At 42.4% G+C, this 24159-nt stretch overlaps 1 long non-coding RNA gene across 1 annotated transcript in view; it reads left to right on the top strand.

The window, feature by feature from the left end:
- Positions 1 to 24159, top strand: part of LOC140225231 (uncharacterized) — a 106549-nt gene that overhangs the window by 7379 nt on the left and 75011 nt on the right. The window contains exon 2 of the long non-coding RNA XR_011900377.1: positions 20295 to 20867. This is a non-coding gene — a long non-coding RNA (uncharacterized lncRNA). The remainder of the gene's footprint in view (positions 1 to 20294; positions 20868 to 24159) is intronic.

The raw sequence follows: 24159 nt of genomic DNA, 5'->3' as shown, positions 1-24159 counted from the left end.
TGTTTGACTTTTCAACCACCCGTGCCTCCCGCTGCGCTCTCGAATACAGTCATTTGTCAGTCAAAACACACAAATTAATGAGCGAGCTGCGTTAGGAGTCCCGTTTTATTCATGAGACACGAAATTAGTCTCAAAACACTCACATTCCATGTTGCTACATTTCAGGGTACACTTCGATTCTTGTCAACGGGGAGGCTAATGTACTTTTTTCAAGGTTCAAAGGTTGCAACTATTTGTTGTAGTATGAAAAATAAATACGGGGTTTATCCATTTTTGTCTTAAACTGGCAACAAATTTTGCTTTGAATTTTGAAAGGCTTGTGAACCTGTCCTCAAAGCAAAAACCAAAACTTATTCTCCTCCATTTTTACACTCTCACGACGGCGACTTTGGAAACTACGTCTCTAGGAAATAATTGATGCATATTTCGAAACGAGATAATTTTTTCTGCGTTGATCGTTTTAAAGAAAAATATGCAGGTTTTTAACCGTGCGCCAGGCAATGTTTGAATGCTGTTTGTTGTTGCTCCGATAAAAACTGAATTACATTTGCCGGAACTGTTTTCCTCGTGTTTTGCAGTAGACTATGGAGTTTATTAGACTTATATTGTTTATTCTTGAGAGTTGAATAGGTACTTCTCAATGGGCTACATTTTGCAGTTAGGAAATAATATTTCTGTCTCATGGCAGCAAAGTCATCGACCCTTGAATACGATAGGAGAGCTATTGATACAATGACACTCAGACCAATCGGTCTGTTGCGCTGGTCACCGAATTGTGTTTTAATGCTTGATTCTTGTAGATCAGCTAAAAATAATAAGAACCGAAACTTTCTGCGTTCAACATTAACCGAGATATCGCCATTTAAAAAGTCGGGTTTTTGACGTCATTCACCGCGCTAGTGACACTTTTGGTTTCCTCCACCTTGCTTTCATCAGTTAGTGTGATGCACATTTGCACTGGTTACGCAAAATGAAACTCGGATGAGAGTAAGGTGGAAGAAACCAAGGGTGTCACTGCCGCGGTGGATGACGTCAAAACCGCGACTTATCAAAGGGCGATATCTCGATTAATATTGAACGTAGAAAGTTGTGGTTTGGACAGATCTTATTATTTTTGGCTAATCTACAAGACTCAAGCATCAAAACAAGATTATGTGACCAGTGCAACCGACCCATTTCTATCCCCAGGTTGAGAGATGCAATTGACCTCTAGTTCAACTCTGCTAATGAATTGCTGACCGATTTATACCATTTTTTACATCCTTATTTAAAATGATATAAATGATTTGGACCACATTTTGCAGTAAGGAGCGACTATTTCTGACTCATTTTAGAAATATCATATATGCCATTGGTTTCCCTAAGCAGAAAGGTGCTTTTAAAAAAGCACCAGAGATAACGGCTCCTTATTGCAAAATGCAATTCATTTAATGTAATAATATAATGTATGAATATTTTTTGAATGATATATTTTATGACTTCTCAAATATTTTAATCCAAAGGATAGGATTAAACGATAGGCGGCGTGAAATTTCAGTTCCTTCCGACGAAAAACCACAAAATTATAACACCTTGAGTGCACATCGTACGCGATGAGAGAAGGGGGCGACAAGCAACTATTCGAGCGTAACGGAAGTGATTTGGTATAACCGACTGTTTGAAGGCGCTCTCAGCGCCACAGCACGGACTTGGCGAAGGAGAAGTATAGTGTCATTATTTTTATGCAGGAAAGTTAGCCGCCATTTACAGAGAGAGTTTTCATCGAAACTGTCCGCAAATTCCACTGAATTTTCTCTGTGCTGCCGATTAAATTCAATGGAATTTTTAACCAGATTCAACCAACAGTTCTGCAGCCGTGCTAAGGAAAAACGCCGTATAAACATGCGAGAGTTGCCAAATATCCTTATATGAAATGCTTATGTATAAGGAAAGCTGTCAATATTTTTCCTTGAAATTTTCAGGAATTTTAGGTGGAATTGCGAACAAAATTATCCGAAAAATTGGGGCAAAATGTCTACAAATTTTCCCGAGAATCCGCGATTCACCGAAGGAACTTCGGCAACGCCTGATGGCTCATACGACGTTCTTCCTTAGCACGGCAGAGTTTTTCTGTAAAAAAATAAAATGGCGGCGGAAATTTTTAAACGCCGCATGGCGCTTGTGCTACTTTGGCCGGAAAGTGATGATTCACGGACGGCCCTATAAAAAAATGAGGCGTGAGAGTAAATTAGGGGCAAAATACAACTGCGGGCCGATTATTGAAATTAATAGACAAAGCTATGGACAAAGAAGACTAAATGGAAATAGAGGAATCCTATTAGTGGAAGCGGTTGGTTTCAATGGACAAAGGGCGTAGGTAATAGACTAACTGACAACAACCCACGAGGGACCCGATAGTTAGTCCATCATTTACCCCCCTAGTCTATAAGAACCATCCATTTCAACCAATGAGATCGCTCTATACTCTTTTTGTCTTCTTTGTCTATAGCTTTGTCTATAAATTTCAATAATCGGCCCGGTGGCTGATTTGGATTGAACCCGCTCAAGTTTCCTCAATAATCCGCGTCTTATCAAAGTCAATTTGGCAACTTCCGAAGGCTCATACGAGGTTTCCTTTGACACACGACAGCATTGTTAATACGATGCTAGGAGGCCGGGCCGGTCCATGTCAAGATATATGCGCGGAGGTTGCAAGAGATCAGCGAAGAGCCGCTAAAGGTTAAGTTTGCGGGAAAGCTCTGTTTGAGCAGCGATCTTGGGCCGCTTTGTATCGCGCCGCGCAACGGTACGCCATACCGTGTCAACCGAAATGAAACGAGATTAGAAAGCAGCGTTGCCACGTGGGATTTTTTCTTTTCACACAAATCCAATCGGCAACGCGGAGGCGGCGACGAGAGTTCCAATCGACAACGTGGCCGCGAAGAGCAGCGGTGAAGCTAACGGGTTGATTTACGATCCGGTAGCGGTGTTGCCGTTCCTACCGATGGTTCAAGGTTTTTAAATGGGAAATATGAGGTTTTTTTGCAGTGAATTGCAACGCTGTTTGGGACCGAAAAGATGGAAATCTAGGTGGCGAGGCGCGGCGGTTTACTTTCAAGCAAAGGGCGATGAAAAACACTTCAACCTCTTCATTTACTTTTCTTCTCGGCCTTGCAAAGACATAAAGTAACAAGCCTCTTCTGGTTATGATCGAATCCCCGCTGGTATCGGAGCGTTGTCGGTTCTCAAAAAACTGCGTATTTATAAAGTTGTAAAAATAACATACCGAGATGCAATTGAGGGGCTTGGAGGACAAGGCATAAGTGCAGTTTTGATATTTCGAGAAATACGGGTTTGAAGTTTCGAAATTGCATGGATCTTTATGGCGGAAAGAAAGTTCAAATTGACTTTTTGATGCTTAAAAATTGGAATTTGGAAGCGTGATTTTCACAGAATATACATTAAGGGTAGTTTATCTTGAAACCATTAACAACCATTTGTCTTCCAAGCCCCTCAATTGTTGTTGACATTCTTTTATCCCAAATGCATTTTGAGCTCAATTCTCATCATAACTAGGATAGGTGGCAAAGATAGAAGAACATGCCACTATTTTACATGCATTACAATACAAATTACGCAAAGATATTAAAGATCACAACTACGAACATGCTAGGCTAAATACAAAGTAAGAATAGAAATAAATGAGTAAAGTTGAGATCAGTCCAGTCAAAGAATAATGAGAAACGGTCTAGTGTAAATAAGAGGTTAGGTTAGGCTTATTTGTAATCTGCATTGTAATGCCTGTAAAATATAACTTCTTTCACTATGTTGTGGCAAGTCCTTCTATCTTTGCCTATTCTATACTGATGATGAGCATCAAGTTCGAAGTACGTTTAAAATAAAAGAGAGTCCACTGCAATTGAACCGACTATTATCCAAATCACGTAAGCGCCAATCTCTATTTTGGTGGTAAAGAGGGTGTTTTTTCTTTGCTTTCTCTGGTAAAATCAACCATGTCTAATTCCAAAGCCTTCTAAAAGAAAGAACATACAGTTTTTTGGAATTCGAAGATTGTCAGCAATGCGAATAAAACGGGTTTTCTTGATTTTCTCACATTCGCAATTTTGAAGTTTACGTGATTTGGAAAATAATCGGTTCAATTGCATCTTGGTATGTTATTGTTACAGTTTTATGGATAATATAATGTAGATGCATAATGCACTTCAAAACATCAAACTTTCTTGATCAGGTCAAGTGTTGTAATGAGTCAGTTACACGTATTAGAAACGTTTAAGGCTAGTAAGCAAAGCGTCTTCAACAAACTGCTACAATTTTAATGACAAATACTGATACCACTATTCGTGCGTCATGGCGGTGATTATGCATAGCCTGCTGATTGAAGGCGAAATAATGGACAACGCACCGTTAATTATCCTATACGCGAGTCCTGATTAAGGATATGTCAGTGTCTTGTGGTGGGTGTGGTGGATTTGCAAATCTGTGACACAAACTTTGAACACTATGCGTTGAGGAATGGATCTTAAGCATCTTTGATGTGCTCATCTTGATTGTTTCTTTTACAATTTGAATGAAAGAAAATCAGCTTATTTGGTGAAGCCGGTAAGATCGAGGTAATTCATCAACCTCTTTGTTACAAATTTGCAATTCGCAGGCCCGGACTTCGGGCGTGTGCAGGGCGTGCGGCGCACACGGGCGCCAGCCTTTGGGGGGCGCCACGAAAGAAGAAGAGAGGGAAAAAAAGGGGGGAAAGGAAAAGGAAAAAAGGGAAGAAAGGACAAGGGGAAAAAAGGAAAAGGAAACAAGGTTGGGCAGTGAAAGCAAGGAAGAAGGGGGGAAATGGAAGGAAAAAGGAGGCAAGAAAAGTGAAAAGAGAGTCCGCGAGAAAGGGGGGGGGGCATAAAAACCATAGACAAAATATAAAGAGAATTGCCGTCTAAAGGTAATTTTTCAGGACAAAAACTCCACCTGGTCCATAGACGGTCAGGGGCCCATTGACCATAAATTTGCGGCTGTACAGAAATTCAAGAGTACGCATGTAGTAAGGGGGGCATAAATCCATCGAACAGGAGCCGACATAGCATTTTAGGCCACGTCCGCCATCTTGGATTTGAGAATTTTCAAAAATCGACTAAAAATTCGAGTTTCCCGTCGAAAAGTACTCCTGATCCCGCGGTTCACAAAGCTCTAACGAAGAGAAACGGAGGCCAGAACCGGGGCTCATTTTAGGCCACATTTAACATTTTGGAGTTGAGAATTTTAAAAAATGGACTAAAAATTCGAGTTTTCCGTATAAAAATACCGTGTGATACCGCGTTTCACAAGACTCGAACAAACAGAAACCGAGATAGCATTTTAGCCCACGTCCGCCATCTTGAATTTGAGAATTTTAAAAAATGGACTAAAAATTCGAGTTTACCGTCGAAAAATACCTCCTGACCCCGAATTTAAGAAAAATCCATCGAACAGGGGCCGAGATAGCATTTAAGCTATTTCGGATTTTCGAATTTTGAATTTTTTGAATTTTGACAGATTTTGATTTAAAACGCGTGATCCCCAAAATCGAAGCTCAGATTCGGATTCCTCGTAAAAAATTGATGCGATTTCATGTATCATACACTGACACCGAATTTCAGGAGAATCCATCGAACAGGAGCCAAGATGGTATTTTAAGCCACTTCAGTCATTTCGGATTTTTGAAGTTGAAAAATTTGACTTAAAACGCGTGATACCCAAAATCGAAGCTCAGATTCGGATTCCTCGTAAAAAATCGATGCAATTTCATGTATCATACCCTGACACCGAATTTCAGGAAAATCCATCGAACAGGAGCCGAGATGGCATTTTAAGCCACTTCAGTCATTTCGGATTTTTGAAGTTGAAAAATTTGACTTAAAACGCGTGAAACCCAAAATAGAAGTTCAGATTCGGATTCCTCGTTAAAAATTGATACACTTTCATGTATCATACTTGAGCATAGCATGAAGGAAAGAGACGTAACGTAGACTTACTGATTCGAGCATATGAATCCAACGTGGCAACATGGGTAGTGCTCAGTGGGTCAGCGGAGGAGGAAGAATAAGAATTTATCGTGAGAAATTCCTCGGGACGAAATCGAACGCTTATTAAGCGCCGGCGCCTCACCGTTCGGTTGCATCTCGGGCGACAGGCGCGGCGCGGCGGCGTAGTTCAAACGGGTAGTATGACAGAATCTGTACGCGTCGTTAAACCTTTTTCTTTCACGCTATTTTAACAAAAGATACATGAAATCTCATCAATTTTTCAAGAGGAATCCGAATCTGAGCTTAGATTTTCGATATTATGCGTTTTAATCTATTTAAAATCGTAAGAGAATTCACAGAATTGTCCTTGAAAATTGAGCACACATTAGTGTTTTTTTACGTCATTAAACCTCTTTTCTTCACGCTATTCAATTTCATGCTTCACTAATTCACGCTTTCTCAACGTATGACTGCGGCTGTTAGTTCTTAAGGGTATTCCACGCTGTATTTACAATTTTGTTTACCATGAAATATCCTTGGAGTTTCAATGAGCTGTGCTCCATCACGGCGGCATTGCCAAGTGGTGCAAATTTTCCACGAAAAACACTTTTACTGACGCATCGTGGATTTCAATACCGCAAAACACTGCCGATGCGTTCCCGCATTTTGCCAATTGCCATGGTGCCATACAGCCCATCTGAATCTCGACTTTTTCATGATGAACACAATTGTGAATGCAACGTAGATTACCCTCGAGAACTAACAACTGCAGGCATGCGTTGTGCTTAAGAGCACTGCCGTGCTAAGGAAGAACGCGGTATAAACCTCCAGGCGTTGCCATATTTCCTCTAATAAAATACGAATTTATCGCGGAAATTGTGAATATTTTTCTTTCTATTTTTCAAACCATTTTGTTCGCAATTCAATCTCAAATATCTGAAAATTTTAAGGAAAATTATGCATTAATTTCGTCAAAAATACATGTTTTATCCGAGGAAATTTGGCAACTCTCGAATGTTCGTACGGCGTTCTTCCTTAGCACGGCAGAAAATCGGAGCGCCTGCAATTTTTTGTACGCAACATGGACATCTCAAGAACACGGAAAGTTGCATCTAGACCTAGGCATTGAAAATCTGGAGTGCCTCTCATTTCTTTTCGCTTGGGGTAACAGAACGTGTCATCCATTACATTGTTACGTCATCATTGCACGGAGGTAGGGCGGTTTTAGGAGCTAATCAAATCGAAAAGAAAGAAATAAGTAGTCGAGAGCACGAACAGTTGGATCTAGACCCATACGTTGAAAAAACGTGAGCGTTCGCCATTTTCTTTGTTTGTGGTGACGAAAGGTCTGTCTCATAGCATTCATAATCCGTACACTTCGTGAACCCGTCCGCGCGCAGGAAGACAACCTTTGAAACTTGGATACACCGGAAACGCTCAAGCTCTTAATTCTGAACAGCCCTGTAAAACGAAAAACAGAGATAGATAAGAAACCTCCCCCCCCCCCCTCCTTTCTTTCACGGAAGAGGAGATTGCACATTTGCACTGGACTTTATTTCTGGAGTTTTGTCGATAATAACTATTTGTCAATGACTGCAATGTCTCGGAACAAGAACCTTTCTGGGAATTGAACGAGAACGCATCACGTTTGGAGTCTACATCGGCGGTGCTCCGGATCAGACAAATCGAACTTGCCTCGAGTTCATCGGGGGCCAGTGCAGTGGCGTGGCTTGAATTGCGATTTATCGATTGTTATGCCATTTAAACCTATGGTAAAGAATCGATTATGAAGGTGTTCGCTGCCAACACCCTGTCTATCGATCCTTTTCCATAGGTTTAAATGGCATAACAATTGATACATCGCAAAGCACGCCACGCTACTGGGCCAGTGCTTTTCCGCTTCGCCGCATCGTGCATCCAAATCGTCTCTCCTCTGACGTAAGGGCGTACGTCGATTTCGCATGAGCCCCGGAAAGCATGGATTTGTATGTAAGATAGGGCTCACGTGAAAATTTAGATAGAATACTACAATCTCTGATTCATCCCTAAAATCACGTATCTGCGAAGGGAAACTGATAATACATTCCGTCACCTTCCAGTCAAAGTATCACAAGCGCCATGTACTGCGTGACGCCATTTTATTTATTTACAGAAATATTATCGGTTTCACCTGTTCGGAAATATCACTGAATTTTATCGGCAACACAGAAATAATTTAGAGAAATTTTCGGACAGCTTTGTTGAACCATTTCTCTGTGGGAAAAAAAATGACGGCGGCAATTTTCGAACGTCGCATAGAGCTAAGGCCGGAAGGGGACGATATGTCATTTTTATTAGAGTACCTGTATACGGGAGAGTATTGCCATCTCTGTGCCGCTGTCTGATTGGTTCATCAGTTTTAGGCTATCATGGAGCTCCAAAGTTGGCCCAATGTAAACAAACCCGACCTAGAGGGATACGTATTATCGGCTAATAAATGAATGATAATCACACTCAGAGACACTAAATTTTCGGCAAAAATATCCATTAAAGGTCGATCCGAACTCAATTCAGAAGTTGATCATAAAAGATTTCCATCACATCCAAAATCACGTATTGAACTTTTTAGAACTTCGTCGCCATCTTGTTTGTTTACATTGGGCCAAACTAGGAGCGGAGGGGCTGGGGTTTGTTTACATTGAGCCAACTTTGGGGCTCCATGATAGTCGACCAATTAGAGAGCGGCTCATTTGTTCCGTAGTAAAAGGATTGAGATGGCAATACTCTCCCGTGTACAGGCACTCTAGTTTTTATAATGAGCGCCAGAGATTGTAGTTCAAAATTGCAAAATGCGGTCCAAACAGGTCTATGAGGGGTTTTGGGCCACGTGGCAACGGAGGTGCCTCTTCTTTTCGCTTCCTTACCAGGTTGATTAATTCGCCTCTTCACGCAACATTTCATTCGGTCCGTTAATCAAGGCGTTTAGCGGAGCGCCGCCGGGAAAAATTGAGCGCTTATTGCCCATGACTTCTATCAACTTCCATTTAGGTGCAATCAACGGCGGGCCCCGCGACCATCAATTTTCATCAGGAGCCAAAGCCATTGATTTTCCGTTAATTTCCCTCGGCCGCCGCCGATGTTTTCGTCGCTCGCGAGCCGTGTCCTCCCCCCCTCCCCCCGCCGCGGGGAGGGGGGGGGGTAAAAAAGTTTAATTATGAGTGGTCATGACATGACAGTCGGGAGGAACTCAAATTAATAAACTGCGCCCACGCCGAAGTCGACGTTTGGCGTTTGCCTTTCGCCGTGTGCAGCGCCGCACGCCGCACGGTGGATCAAGTCAACAGAAGAGTTCGGACGAAATTCGGAAACTTTAAACGCTTGTAACACTGTTCATACAAGAAGTTAAGGTTCTGAAAGTGGTTCCATAGGTTTTCTCGTGAGATTTTCATCTAAAACCACCCCTTGAAATTTAAAATGTGACGAAATAAACATCAAAATTTACAGTTTTAGTCATCAATTTCATGTCCGACGCTTGTAACTCCGTTTGTATTAAACTTTGAGGTTCTATAAGTGATTTTATTGGTTTTCTCGTGAAATTTTCTTCTAAAACCACCCCTTGAAATTCAAAATATGACGAAATAAACATCAAAATGTACAGTTTTAATCATCAATTTCATGTCCGACGCTTGCCACTCCGTTTATATACAACTTTGAGGTTCCAAAAGTGGTTCCATTGCATTTCTCGTGAGATTTTCTGCTAGAACCACCCCTTGAAATTTAAAATGTAACGAAATAAACATCAAAATTTACAGTTTCAGTCAAAAATTTCATGTCCGACCTCTCTAATTGACTCGGTCCACTGTGCGTTGTCCTGGCTCGTCGAGTGGGTGAGGCTGCCTTTTATCGTCTTCAAACTTTTTACTTAAGCACGCAACGGAGCTGCAAATGACTTCCACACCTCCCCCCCTCCTCTATTTTGGTCCGAATAAAAGCTAGCTTTCAAAGAAAATGAGGGGGCCCTCTTCCCAATCTCAGTGGAAATTTTTCAAAAATGCATTAAAGGTAGTTTTGTTGAATGGGATAGCAGACAAGGTACGACTTTAAGCATTCTGCTCACAAAAAGAAGAAGTAGGAGTTAAGTGTCAACTTGGACATTTCCAATTAATGATGGTAGTAGCCCAATAAATTAGGTTGCAAACTCAAATGTTGCGGTATACTAACCCCACTAGAGTTACCGTGCTACCAAAATTAATTGTAATAAAGTTCGCAATATTTTCCCCGTCATATTTTATTTTTTGGTAGTGCACTACCAAAAAATAAAATATGACGAAATATGAAATAATCAAATATGAAATAAAATATGGTTTCCCATGGGAAACCATTGTAAACCCGCACAAGGATCAATTTCCAAAGTTTTATTAGTTTACTTGAGACTCGTAAAATATTTTCCTTCTTTTAGTGCTATGTCAAATGATCCTCGATCACAATGTAAAACACACGAGACCACCTAAGAGAAGGATCATGAACAAGGCCGGCCAGAGGCGGATCCAGCAATTTGGCAACACCGGATTTCCTCCATTTTAACCTATGCTAAGTAATCGATTCTTGTCAGGGCACCTGACTCTTCCAAGAATCGATACATTTCCATAGGTTTATATGGACGAAATCCGGTGTTGCCAAGTTGCTAGATTCAGCAGTGCAAGGCCCCTAATTTCTTTATACGGAGGATTAAGATGTGTGAAATCCAATTCTAATTGGCCCTGCGTCTAAGACACAGAATAGGTAGAACGCAACCGTCCGGAAGGAAGCTTCTATAAGCTGTATAGTGTCACCATACATAGGGCATGAAAGTTTTTAAGTGGACGCTTGGCTGTCAGACTAATTCGGTTATTTTTATCAGGAGATCTTTGAGAGAGATTATTACACGCAAAGCCGTCAATAAATATCCATATCAGCTGCTAACGTCTAAACAAACGTCAAAACGACTAGTGTGTCACACCGCAGTTTTTTTATCGTAATATCTCTCAGATTTACATTAATTAAAATGAAAACTCAAGCTGATGGTGATATCTGCGGGCAGCATCCTGCATGTCAAAATAATCAATGAAAAAAGAGGGGAGGGAGATCACTCTGAGGTGTTACATAATTCATGAGAGGGGGCTAAGGTTTTCATCACGGGTTCCTCACAAGGAGTGAAGAAAAGTGCGTAAAGAAAGAACGAAACTTGATATCTTGGCGCTCGGCTGACTAAAACGCGTATTTAAATTTCTACATGGGCACTGCGGGTCGCACGTTCAATCGTTATCGAATGATATTGATTGATAAATGGTATTTGAAAGATTAGATAGGATCTATCGATCTAGGTCATACCGTAACGATTGAACAATCGATTCGCTAATCTGGGGAAGTCAAAACGCCTTCTTTATTTTAGTATGCAACCCGGAGAACCACCGAGCACGTTAAGTTGCATCAAGGCGCTTGTCTCAACGTCCTGTCTGTGGGTCATCGTGAATTGTTATCTAATGATCTTGATCGATAAATAGTGTTCCAAAGACAGGGATTCATCGATCCACGCCATTTCTGCGCAATTAAATCTGACGTATCAGAAAATTGCAAGGAAAAATGTTCATGAATTTTCTCCAATAGAAATATTTGATCGGAAAGAGGGCATTGATTTTGTGCTGCTGTACTAAGGAAGAACGCTGTATAAACATTCGAAAGTTGCCAAATTTCTCTTGATAAAACATGTATTTTTGAGAAAAGCTAGCTCGTTTTTCCCGGAAATTTTCAGGTATTTGAGATTAGAGTGCGAACAAAATTTCTGAAAAATTTGAGGAAAAATATTCCCAATTTTCCCACCAAATTTTTTTTTATCGAGGAAAGTGTAGCAACATCTGAGGGCACGTACGGCGTTCTTCCTTAGCACGGCAGTATGTTCATACGGCGTTTTTCCTTGACACGGTAGTCCCGACGATAAACTTCTTTCCAAGTTTCTCGGACCTCTATTTCCTTGTACGTCTTGTCCACGTATACATTTTAGCCCGTATAATTTTTACCGGACGTTATCGACGTTAAAATTACGTTAATGAGCGGAGATAAAACGGAGCAGAGGCCTTGAGGCTATCTCAATCGCGACAGGCGTTGAGGGAGGGACTGTGCAATTGCAGCGGGGCTCTTTACGATGTCCCGCAGTAATAAAGAAAGGGTGAGCCGCGAGGATCGAGCGAAAATGGCGAAAAATGGGGGCAAAACCCATAAACAAAAGTAGTCAGTGGACGGAAGCTTTATGCGCCATGTTGCCACGATCCGCACCCGCAACTTTTAAACGACATACGCTCCTTGCTACTAGAGTCTCTTTATACTGAGAGTAAAGACAATGCGAATCCATTTCTGATTGGTTCCTGTATTTCAGGCCTCCTCAGTGTCACAAAGGGGAATAAATATTACATTTTCACCAATGGAGAATTTGCACGCAAATTTTTTATCACTTCATCTGAAATTGCTGAAAGAGCTGATTTCATACTATTTTTCATAATTTTTTTCTGATATGGGGAATAGTATAAAAATAGATTTAAAAGTGAGAAAATGCACCGCCTACACTGAAAAAAAGTAGCTTGGCTCAAGCATGATGATTCTTGAATTTGCCGCCAAGAATTTTTTTTATCTTGCTTTAAGCTGAATTTTTCTTGATACAAGAAAAATGATGCATGGGTTAAGCAAAAAAGTAGTTTATATTAACCAGCAAAATTCTGTTTTAAGAAGAAATAATTCTTGACGGCAAATTTAAGATTCTTTTTTTTTTCAGTGATTTAGTGACGTCACTAGGGTGATGCGTACCATAGTCTCTTTCGCCTTGGATTCATCCGTGCACGAAGTCGAGTGATCACTGCAAATTAGTGCATCACTAATTGATTAAACCGAGGTGGTTTTCTGTCAATTAAACGGAGTAATCAGAGATCGACCGATAAACGTTCCACTGGTTGTGCAAATAATTTAAATCAATCGATTTAACGTCTCTAAAGTCGAGAAAATCTTAAACCCAAAACGGAAATTCAAAGTTTAATCGCCCGATAAATTTACTTTGTTATCGGCTCATTTATATTTGTCTCAGGGCGTGATTGACGATAGAACCCCCAAAGTAACAGTTTCCACCTGCCACCAGGAACTTAGCCGAAAGTCTCGATTTGTCTTTCATAGCGGTGCGTTGACACTTTCCGTCCATCACACCTGGCGGAAACTTGCAAAACTATTCGCCATGATTGTCAAGTGAAAACCTTCCCTATTTCACATACGTTCCTCCCCGCGATTTGCGCAACCCTACGTCACCGACGCAGGTGTGACCGTTCTAACTTGGCTAATGGTCCCGCGATCTGACGTCACGAGCGGAGATTCAAGCAACCACCGTTGCCAGACTTCGCTAAATGATTATTGAATTTTGTTTCCAAATCCGAGTTAATGTTGTCATTTGGTAACACGGCCCGGAAACACAACATACGGGGGTGCCGTGCGCGGAGGAAATTCCGAATTCGCCGCCGATTAAAATATAAATTACACCGATCTCGGACCGCTTTCTGGCAAGCTCGCCGCTCGCCGTGATTGATGTGTATAAATTCCTTGTCGAAAGTTTTTGTTCGGACGAGGAATGGACATTAAATTAGCAGTCGGGGTTCCGCGCTTTCCCGACCGGCGGGAGAACCGCCTCGTCGCACAGTGGAATCAGAAATCGAAGATAGGACGTGTAATTTTTGAAAAACCTCGAAGGAGTTTTGGCCAGAAATCCAAGCGTGACCATCAAATCGTCTCGTTTCGTAACACGAAGATTTATGCAAAAAGTCTCAGGGCTAAACGGCCATACTGCAGGCGCGTGTTCTATGAGTGAAAATAAGACATTTTTCTTCAAAAAAGTTTTTTCCAAAAGTGCTTAAAGGTAGACCTACCACCCATCCAATTATTTGGGAAGATCATAGTTCTCCTGAATTTTGAAAGAAGGGCAGCAAAAAGCATGCAAATTGGCTAGCCTCCACAATTTTAAGCACTGAATTGACCCATGATCTTAAAACTATCGATATGTAAATTGAAGAGGGAACTTATACTGTCCAAAATGTTGAGTTTTTTGCCCTTTAAGATCCAAGATTCTCAACTTCAACTTCAACTTGAGATATGGACATTATCAAAGCTATGGGCGTATTTTGCGTTAAAAACTATGGAGGCAAACCAATTTAATTGAGTTTTCATCTATAAACGTTTCCATAATTCAGAAAAACGATGATTCTTCCAGAATAGGTACTTTTGGAAACTTAGCACAAGAAAAAGGTCTTACTTTTACCTTCCGTACACGCTACACGCTTTTGCCGTTTAACTGCGGGATACCTTGTATAAGTTTTTACAATTTCCATAACATGTCCGACCTAGAGAACGTATATGAAAAGAGTACGGACTTGTCAAAAGTGAAGTTCTTGGGGCCCCAAAGAGCAGCCGACTTTCATGAAAAACTCTGGAAAAATGCCGCTGCCAATCTTCAGACTCCAATTTCAAACAAAGATGGCCAAATATGTTCATTATTGAGCGTCTCTCCCCAAAATTCAGTAAGTTTATGCAAAAAATAAGTCAAATACGTGCTTTATAAACGCCAGGTCGGAAACATTGTAATAATGAATCATTCATCCAGATAAATGGATTTAAAAGATTGGCTGCCATTTTAGGCCCTAAAAGTACCATGGCCTAATCTTCTAAATTACCTACTTGTCTGTACTCTTCCAATGGAAGGGTATGGACTCGATCGACTTATATTTCGATCGAGAAATAAGAACGTGAATCGATCTACGTAATTTGATCGACACCGATCCAATCGAAATCAATTCAATCGACACCGATTCGATCGACATAAACTGAAAAAAACCCTATGTCGATTTGATCGACGTGAATTGATCGAATAATAAAATATGGCTGAGCGACGCTATTTGATTGATAACGATTCGATCGTCAACCCCTTGAATCAATCGACAAAGCCGTGAATCGATCAAATCGCGTCGATCAGCTCAAGTTTTTACTTCTCGATCGATTCATGTTGATCGAATACACACCCTCATTATTTCCCACCTACGTACTCTAATCCGACCTCTTCGACTGATTTGCATACCTCTGTGCGTCGGGCGCCCGAACCGGGCGCGCTCTGGCGTGAGCCTGGGGCACTGCTCGGGGGAGAATGCAGCCGGCACCGGGCACATTGTTCTGCAAATTCACTCGCGGTGGGGGTGGGGGGCGGGGGCGTGGGAAAAGAAGCGATGGGCGAGGGTGGCCGGGGGACTGGCTCAAGCAGCTCGTTGATAAATGAACGGAGTTGATCCGCTGAAGGCTCGGATCCTGGTCACTAACGCGCCGTTCGGGGGATGAGGAGTTTCACGGATTTCCCTCCCAACCCCCAAACCCCTCCCCCCCGAGAAGTACCTCTTTTGCTGCGGGCCAGTGAACGGTGTATGCGATAAATTGGTCTACAAGTCGGGATTCGGAACTGCAATTTCTAGCTCATCGGTAAAAACGGCCAGGCCTCCCGTTTTCCGGATAATTATCCGGAATCGGGAGATTTCTCTCCTCCCGGATATTCTACCGGAAGATTTGCAAATCGAGAATTTTTCCGGAAGATTCGTCATTGAGAATTATTCCGGAAGATTTTGAAGAATGTTAGGAGAGCGTTACGCTGTTTTGTTTTTACGTGTTTAAGGATAGTGATCCTGGTCACTAACGCGTTGCCGCTCGCCGTTCGGGGGATGAGGAGTTTCACGAATTTCCCTCCCAACCCCCCCCCCCCCCCCCCGAGAAGTACCTCCTTTGCTGCGGGCCAGTGAACGGTGTATGCGATGAATTGGTCCACATGTCGGGATTCGGAACTACGGTTTCTAGCTCATCGGTAAAGGCCTAGATACACGCGGCGATTAACCGCCGCGATTGAAAGACAAAAGCCAATGGAGAGCCTTTGATTTCGATCCATTGACGTCGATATATCGAAATCAAGGCTCTCCGTTGGCTTTCGACTTTCAATCGCGGCGATTAATCGCCGTGTGATCTAGGATTTAAAAACGGCCTGCGGGCCGATTATTGAAATTTTGTGTTTGTCAGGCGGACATAGATGACATAGGTTAAAAGGCGGAGCATGATTGGTCGGCTATGTCTTATCGCTGCTTTGTCGTGCCTATGTCGGGTTGAACTCACGACAAGCTATCGGTACCTCTTAAGTTTCCGACAGTATGTCGTCCATTCCACCTGACAAAGGCACGACAAATTTCAATAATCGGCCCGCAGGCCTCCTGTTTTCCGGATAATTATCCGGAATCGGGAGATTTCTCCCTTCCCGGATATACTGCCGGAAGATTTACAAATCGAGAATTTTGCCGGTAGATTTGCAAATCGCGAATTATGCCGGTAGATTTTGAAGAATATTCCGGAAGATTTTGGAAATTTTCCCGGATGATTTTGTTTTGACTTGCAAGCGGCCTAAAAAACGCTTCGAGGCCGTCTCTGAATTACGTAACGCTGTAGGGGGGAGGAGGTCGAGGAGAGCGTTACGCTATTTTGTTTTTACGTGTTTAAGGATAGTGTCCTACGTCACAAAAGCGTTACAAGGGGGGGGGGGGTCAAAAATGCTGAAAAATGTGCTTGGGAAACTAATGGAAATGGGCATTGTTTCTAAACCACAGACGAGTTGCCAGCGGTCTGAAAACCCGGCAAATCAAGGAAAGTTGGGGAACTTGCGGCGATCGAGTAAAGTCAGGGAATTTCAGACACATCTTCTAATCACTAAAACATATCACTGATCTTCCAACTGTTTACCCTTCCAGCTTTCATTAAGACTTGTCATCGCTTAATCGGCTACGCGGCTACTGAATGCCTTTTACCATCATTTGATCTCCAAACGAGGGAATTTCGTCCGTAAATTTTGTTCGGAGGTCAGAGAAGTCATGGAATCAGAAAATGTTGGAGTCAGGGATAAGCAAAAATAGTCAGGGGAAAGTCAGGGGCCCTAAAGATGAAGAAATTATGACAACCCATAAACTGGAACAGGAATTGTTGTTCCAAATTGCATAATGTAGTCCAAGTGGTCCTGAAAAGACATTGGTAGTTTTATTAACGTGTCAGAAGGTCGATGAATCCCTTGTGGATAAGGTAATTTCAAATTACCTCGACTGAGTTTACCGGCGACGCACCTGCGGGCTGATTATTGAAATTGATGGACAAAGCAGTAGACAAGGGGGATGGCAGGAAAATGGAACGATCCTATTGGTTGAAACAATTAAATGCATTTCATTTTATTCCAAAGAACGTCCCGGCGCGTTTTTGTTGAACTCGGCCCCGGTAAAAATTGGCGATAAGAGCTGCGTTTCAAAATACCATAGAAATTCTTATAGCCGGCTGAAGAAGGCTACAGAAAATCATATAGCTGACTGTAGAATGCAGAGAAAATCTTACGGCCGGGCTGTACGAAGCGATAAAAAATTATGCAGCCGGGCTATAGTTCTTACCGCCGGGCTTTACACCTTATCGCCTGGCTGTTGCTTTTTCGCCATTGATTATAAAAGGCTATAAGAAATTGTGTAGAAAATCGTGTGCTTTGGAAATCATTAAGTTTGATACGGAAGCACCTTAATATTTACAAAACACACATTATATTTTCCTTTAATACATATTTTTTTTCATCAATTAAAATGAGAATAATCCATACAGGATGTGCAAACATTTCAAAATCATGAGTTGAATAACGCTGACTCCGCCAGATTAAATATTAGAGCCTAACACGAAGCGGAGCGGCGCGGCGACGCACTGGCGCCTACAAACCTAACAGGGATACTTCACGCATTGCGCAGCGCGTGAAGTATCCCTGTTAGGTTTGTAGGCGCCAAATGCGCGTTTCGCGCTGGCTGCCCGCCTGCCTCGGCGCTTGAAGTAACTATTTCACACCAGAGGTATTGCACAGTATCATACGAAACTGAAGGCGCTCTAATATACTAGTAATGGCAGGCATCCATCAAAAGTACGGAGCTTTCCTCGCAAAATAAATCAAGATACTACGGCCCAAAAAGAGAGCAGTATTCCAAAAACTCACTAAGTCCCAGCATCCGTAATTAGTAACGTTTAGCATACACTTTATCGCCTGGCTGTTGCTTAATCGCCATCGGCTATAAAAGGCTATAGAAGCTATTGGAAATTTTACAGCCGGCTGTAGGTCTATGGTATTTTGGAACACAGATTCCACTGTCAATTTTTACCAGGGGGTCCAAACGAAGTACAAGTTATCGTAACCTTCCGGCCAAAGTATCAGAAGCGCCATGTGACGTTCCAAAATTTCCGCAGCCATTTTATTCTTTTACAGAGAAATTGTTTGTTGAATCTGTTTGAAAATTTCACTAAATTATATCGGCAGCACAGTGAAATTATCAGACAGTTTCGTCGAGCAATGTCTCCGTAAAAAAGTAAAATGCTGGCGGAAATTTTGAAACGTCGCATGGCGCTTGTGGTACTTTGGCCGGAAAGTGACGAAACCACGAAGTATTTCACGATGAAAAAAGAAACAAGGCGTTTTCTAAGAGGTAACCTAAGCCAGAAATACGGAGATTTTCAACCGTGTGCTTAAATCTGCGCAGAGCTACAAGGACACAAGGATCCGTGACAGAGGACACATTAAATTAATAGCGAGCGTAACAATGAAGATATCTGACGACCGGGACAGCTCCAGCTGCAGTGAGTGATCATGAAAAAAGCCCGCGCTAAAACTTTTTGATCGGTTACAATCTAAAGTTTATGTGCCCGTCTCAGCTGATTCCGAATCGCCGGCTCAAAAGAAACTTGCTCCCCGGAGCTCGGCTTGAGTCCTTTTGTACTGTCAATAGTGATAAAGTTACTTGTCTGTCAGAAGTTTTCTGCGGTTCCAATCGGGATTGTTCCCCGTCTTGTTCGGCGGTTCGCCTCGCCGTCCGTCTCGCCCTTTTGATTCAGGTACTTTGTCAACGCTCCCACAGATCGGTGAATTAATACCGTGTCAACTCTTCCTCTCCGCGAATCTCCCAGTCTTTTCTTTGCCTAACGATCTCCCTTTTAGTTCGGACATCTTTCGCCCGGCCGGGATGGAACTTCTCCCAGGGTTGTCCCATTCTCAGCGGCCCAGGCATTAGTTAAAGGTCGTGGGTCAATATTAACGTCGTAAGAAAAAAACGTTGTCATTCCTTTTCATATTTAGTCGTTTCTTAGATCGGAAAACGTAACGTGTGTGCAGTGTGATGTAAAAACCTATTTGTAAAACACACACAAATCTCGCTTTATTCACACCTTGATACATAGACAGACCCAAGGGGGGTGTAGGGGGTGTACTTAGGGGGCGTGGGGGAGAGGACGCCTATATTGGGTAATTTTCCTTGACAAAATTGGCTTAAACGCATGTTAGGTGCTTTTAAATTTCGACAATATTCTTGAGGACGCCCTGCAAACCCTCTATCTACCCCCGCATTTGAGGTGTCTGGATCCACCAAGCGATTCTTAGGTCTAATGATGACTGAGAAATGTTGAGTAACAAAACAAAGTTTGTTCAACCTAATCTTGTCTAGTTAACAGATCGTTCTACAATTTTCTTATCCATCATCATCAGGTGAAAATGAACGCTGATCCCTATAGATATACCGTTGACACTGAATGCTTGACTAATACCCATAGTCCATAGGCTGAAAATAGGAGACATATAAGTGCGTTTGCTGGATGGTTCCATGAGTTGTCGAATATCCTGAAATTTTGGGGTTTTGTTTCTTTCCGGCTGGGTGAAGTACTAGCTACTAATTCGTCTCAACTATTTTAATAAGTTTGGTTTAAAATTCGATGAAACTTTTCAAATTCACGAAAATATATAACAACTAAGTAACGACCAAAGAGCTTTATTTTCATGCCTCATTTTCAGCGCGTGAACTAAACAATAGGAAACAGACAACTTGGCCCTCCCATGATATTTTGTCTTTGCAAGTCGATTCTTGAAATTTTGTGTCTGTCGAGCAGACATAGTTGACACAAATGAAATAGAGTGTTATGATTGGTGGTCTATGCCTTAACACTGCTTTGTCGTGCCTACGTCGGATAAAATTGACAACACAATCTCGGGAACCCAAGAGGTGCCCCAGCTTGTCGTCAACCCCACCCGACGTAAGCACGACCAAGCAACGATAAGACACAGCCGACAAATCATATCACTCCATTTTACCTATGTCCGCCCGACAAACACAACATCTTAATAATCCCCCTGCAGGTCTCATAACTATCCGTGATTGCACCTTTCATTCGTAGCTGAATCCACCTCCGAAACAGATTCCTCCGACTTGATGTCTGACGCTTATCGATACTGATGTCTGATGAAGTTAGCTCCTCCAAACTTTTGGGATTGGTTCCGTGTTGGCACTTGAAGTTCTTAATTGACTTGCAATCTTCGTCGAGCCCGCACGATGTCTCGAAAAATGCCCCGGCAAAAAACGTGAAAAGTGAACAACTCCCAACTAATCTCCTGGCGACACGTGCTTCCGGCCCGACTCGTCTTCCGACGACCATGCAATAAAACCATCACGAGTGCATCACGTGAGTCCGCCGGGAATGTGGAGCGCGGCGTTTTAGTTCGTGTTGCTGCCGCGAGGAGCGCGCGCGTTGCCCGGCGACGGTGGCGCGCCACGGACTCGTAAGTCACGCCATCCGGCGACTGCGGCCCCGGCGCCGCTCGGGCAGCCCTCCCACGCACACCAACGCAAACGGCACCAACACTCGCGCGAGCTCCACGCCTAACACGCCGGCGCCCAGCAGCCGCAAGCCGTTGGAACTTCTTCAGGTCGAGACGCTCTATGACTCGGACTCGGTCCACACGGTGCCCTCGTAAGTACCCCCTTGTGTAAACTATGGTCAAAATTTCAGTTTCTTCTTGGGGGACTATGAACCAGTATGCTGATGCTTCAAATTGATAGACAAATCGATAGACATAAAAGACAGAGCGATAATGGGGCGATCCGACTAGTCGACACGAATGGTTGCAATAGACAAAGGAATTCCTATCCTCTTCGTTCACATCAGATAGCCGGGTCCCCGTGTATCGAAAACAATCAATTATGTATCGAAAAAGTGACCCGGTGTGACACAGGAGTCTCGGAATTTGGGACCTGTAAAATGCTTAAAATTGGCGCCAGCTCTCCCAGTTAAATAACGACTCTATGTACTCTACGCAACTGACAAGAGACCGTACAGCAGCTGATTGTTGGAATAGGTAGACAAAGCGGTAGACAAAGGAGATAAAAGGGATATGGAGGGATCCCATTGGTGGAAGAGGGTGATTACCATGGAAAAAGGAGGTAAGTAATAGGCTAACTAACGGTAACCCACGAGAGACCTGATAGTTGTCCATCATTTTCGCCCTTAGTCTATAGGAACCACCCATTTTAACCAATAGGATAAATCCTCCACACTCCTCCATACTCCCTATGTCTTTCTTATTTGTCTATCGCTTTGTCTATCAATTTCAACAATCAGCCCGCGGTTAGTCTATCATTTTCCCCTAGTCTTTAAAAGCCACCCGCTTAAACCAATAAAATCGCTCCATACTCACTATACGTCTTCTTTGTCTATTGCTTTGCTATGAATTTCAATAATCAGCCCGCAGAGACAAACAGAGATCCGATATTGGTGTCTTTAACCAGAGACAAGGAGAGTCTCTTCCTATAACCTCCTGGTGGCAGGTAGAAGCCGGAGAAAGAGAGAGACCCTTCTTTTCGGGTCCACTACGCAAAAAAAGTAAAATATGAGCGGAAATTTTGAAACACCGCAATGAAGATATGTGGTTTCGCACTTTGGCCATTGATGCGGAGTACGAACATGCATCCGTCAAGCTCAAAGAAGCTAGAAAGAAGAGTTTCATCAAGGCGCTGTCACCAACCCAGTTGCAGCTAGTGAGCAGGAAGTCAAAACGCCTTCAATTTTTGGAACGCAACTTGGTCATCCGTCGAGGTCGAATAGTTGTATGAGGGCGCCGTCGTGAACGCGTCCCAATATCCTCGCCACAGACGAATTCAAGTCGTGCGAAAAAAGTCAAGATGCCTCCAATCTTTTACACATCGATGGCCAAAGTGAGAGACTACGTAACACCGTTTGCGACGTTGTAGACTTCTCGTAAATTTTGTTTTTTTCACCACTTCCAGGGATCCATCATTCAACTTACCATTCCGGATGTTGACTTATCATTTTGTTCGTTGTCTCACCTGCATTATGAAATGAAAGTGTTTTGGCTCATCTTGCCCGCAAAACGGCACAAATTTCCAGCCTCTCAGTTCGGATATTTTGTTTTAAAAGTAATAAATGTTTTAAATAAAGTAAGAGTTTCATGTGCTAAAGTAAAGCTTTTAGGGTCATATTCATAGCCATTCCTTTTGCAGCTCCTATCCTTAGGGGACTGCAAGTCGTTTACATGAATAATACAGATATAAAGAGACAGCTTACACAGCATCATAAAGGAACTTAATTTTAATGACATACAGATAATCGATAATTTCAAAGTATAACAATGATTTTCCTCTGAAAATGATAAAAAATACGAAGGAAAAAATTCTATGATTCTGCTGAACTTTAAATGAGGTAGGTGCGAACCGACCATAACATTTTAAAAGCTTGCGAAACTCTCACCCTGTATTTTCAAGTTTTTATAGTGGCAAATCATTGTAATTCCTTACAAAGGTCTATTTTCAAAGTTATAATGTTAAACTTTACCCAAGAGTCGTTAAAATTGTCCTCTTCATGTCGCCATGTCAAAGATCTCCTTAAGCATCCCTTACGTGACCATGTAAACCATAACCACAACAGTGCCGTAACTCACCAAGCGCGGACCCGCCCCTAGAAAATTTTTCTGGGCCCTTCTCAATACCTCCTAGGCTCTACTAAGGGTCTAAATTTAAAACATTTTTTAAAAATTCCAGCAAGCGACTAGGCCCCATAGAGCCGAGGGCCCTCCCCCATTGCGGGCCCTATATTTACACCACTGGATCTCAAAATAAATCATTCGGGGCCTCTCAAGACGATGGAAAGGAACTGGTTAGGGCACGATCATTAATATTTCCGTGCTAAGGAAATACGCCGTATGAGCCTTCAGACGTTGCCAAATTTACTTTGATAAACTGCGTATTTTCTGGGAAATCTCTGAATATTTCCCTTCCAATTTTTCAGTTGATTTTGTTCGCAATTTCACCTAAAATAATATCTGAAAATTTCAAGAAAAAAATATTATTAGCTATAAGTTCAAAAATACACTATTAATCGTGGGAGATCTGGCAACGTTCGACTGTTCATACGGCGTTTTTCCTTTGCATGGCAGAATACGACCCTCAATTTAAGCGAATAGAATGCTGCTTACAAGAAAATCCCGTAGCACGCAACTTTGTTTTCACTCTCATTCGTTACTCTATTCTTCCTATTTCGGATACCTTTATTTCGAAATTCAAAAAAACGACCGTCTGATGCCCCCGAAAACCCCACGGACAAAAGAGACCCTCGTTAGTTGCAAGTTTTTACCTCTTCTTTAAACTAGACATCATTCCTCCCCATTCTGCATTCCTCTAGTTAGAGAGCACTCAATACAGACCGAAGCGGGGGAGCTTAAGAAGAAGCAAACGGGAGGGAGGGAGGGGAGAGGGAGGCAGTGTGGAATAAAGGCTAAAATTACGTGACTGAGCGGAGTGTCCATATTTATTCATTGCAGTCTTACCAACCTTCAGGTTGGTTAGTGTGGAAATGACCTCATTCTACGTTCCGAGCCTCGAGCTTCGAACCGCGGGCAAGGCAATAACCATTCGGTAGTTCACTTAACCTTGTAGTGCTGGTTGCCAGCTCGACAATTGAAGGAGTAACGCTGAGCCTGGGCCCTTTTTGCTCAGAGAATGTGGAGTTTTGGGATATTTTTCTATGTAATCAATCATGATCCGCATAAAGCACTCTTTGGATGTATGTTGAAGACAAATTCCGAAATCTGAACAAATCGTGATTTGTCTAGCAACTTCGCGATTTGTCTAGATTTCGGGATTTATCTACAACATGTTTACTAACTACGAGTAGTTTTTTTCGTGGTAATTATAACGTCTCAAATTGATTAAGTCCATCCTCTACGTATTCAATGCGTATTGCATCGTTA

Source organism: Bemisia tabaci, chromosome 8 (genome assembly GCF_918797505.1).
Source record: "Bemisia tabaci chromosome 8, PGI_BMITA_v3".
Taxonomy (NCBI): domain Eukaryota; kingdom Metazoa; phylum Arthropoda; class Insecta; order Hemiptera; family Aleyrodidae; genus Bemisia; species Bemisia tabaci.
This window is presented reverse-complemented; position numbering and strand designations above follow the sequence as displayed.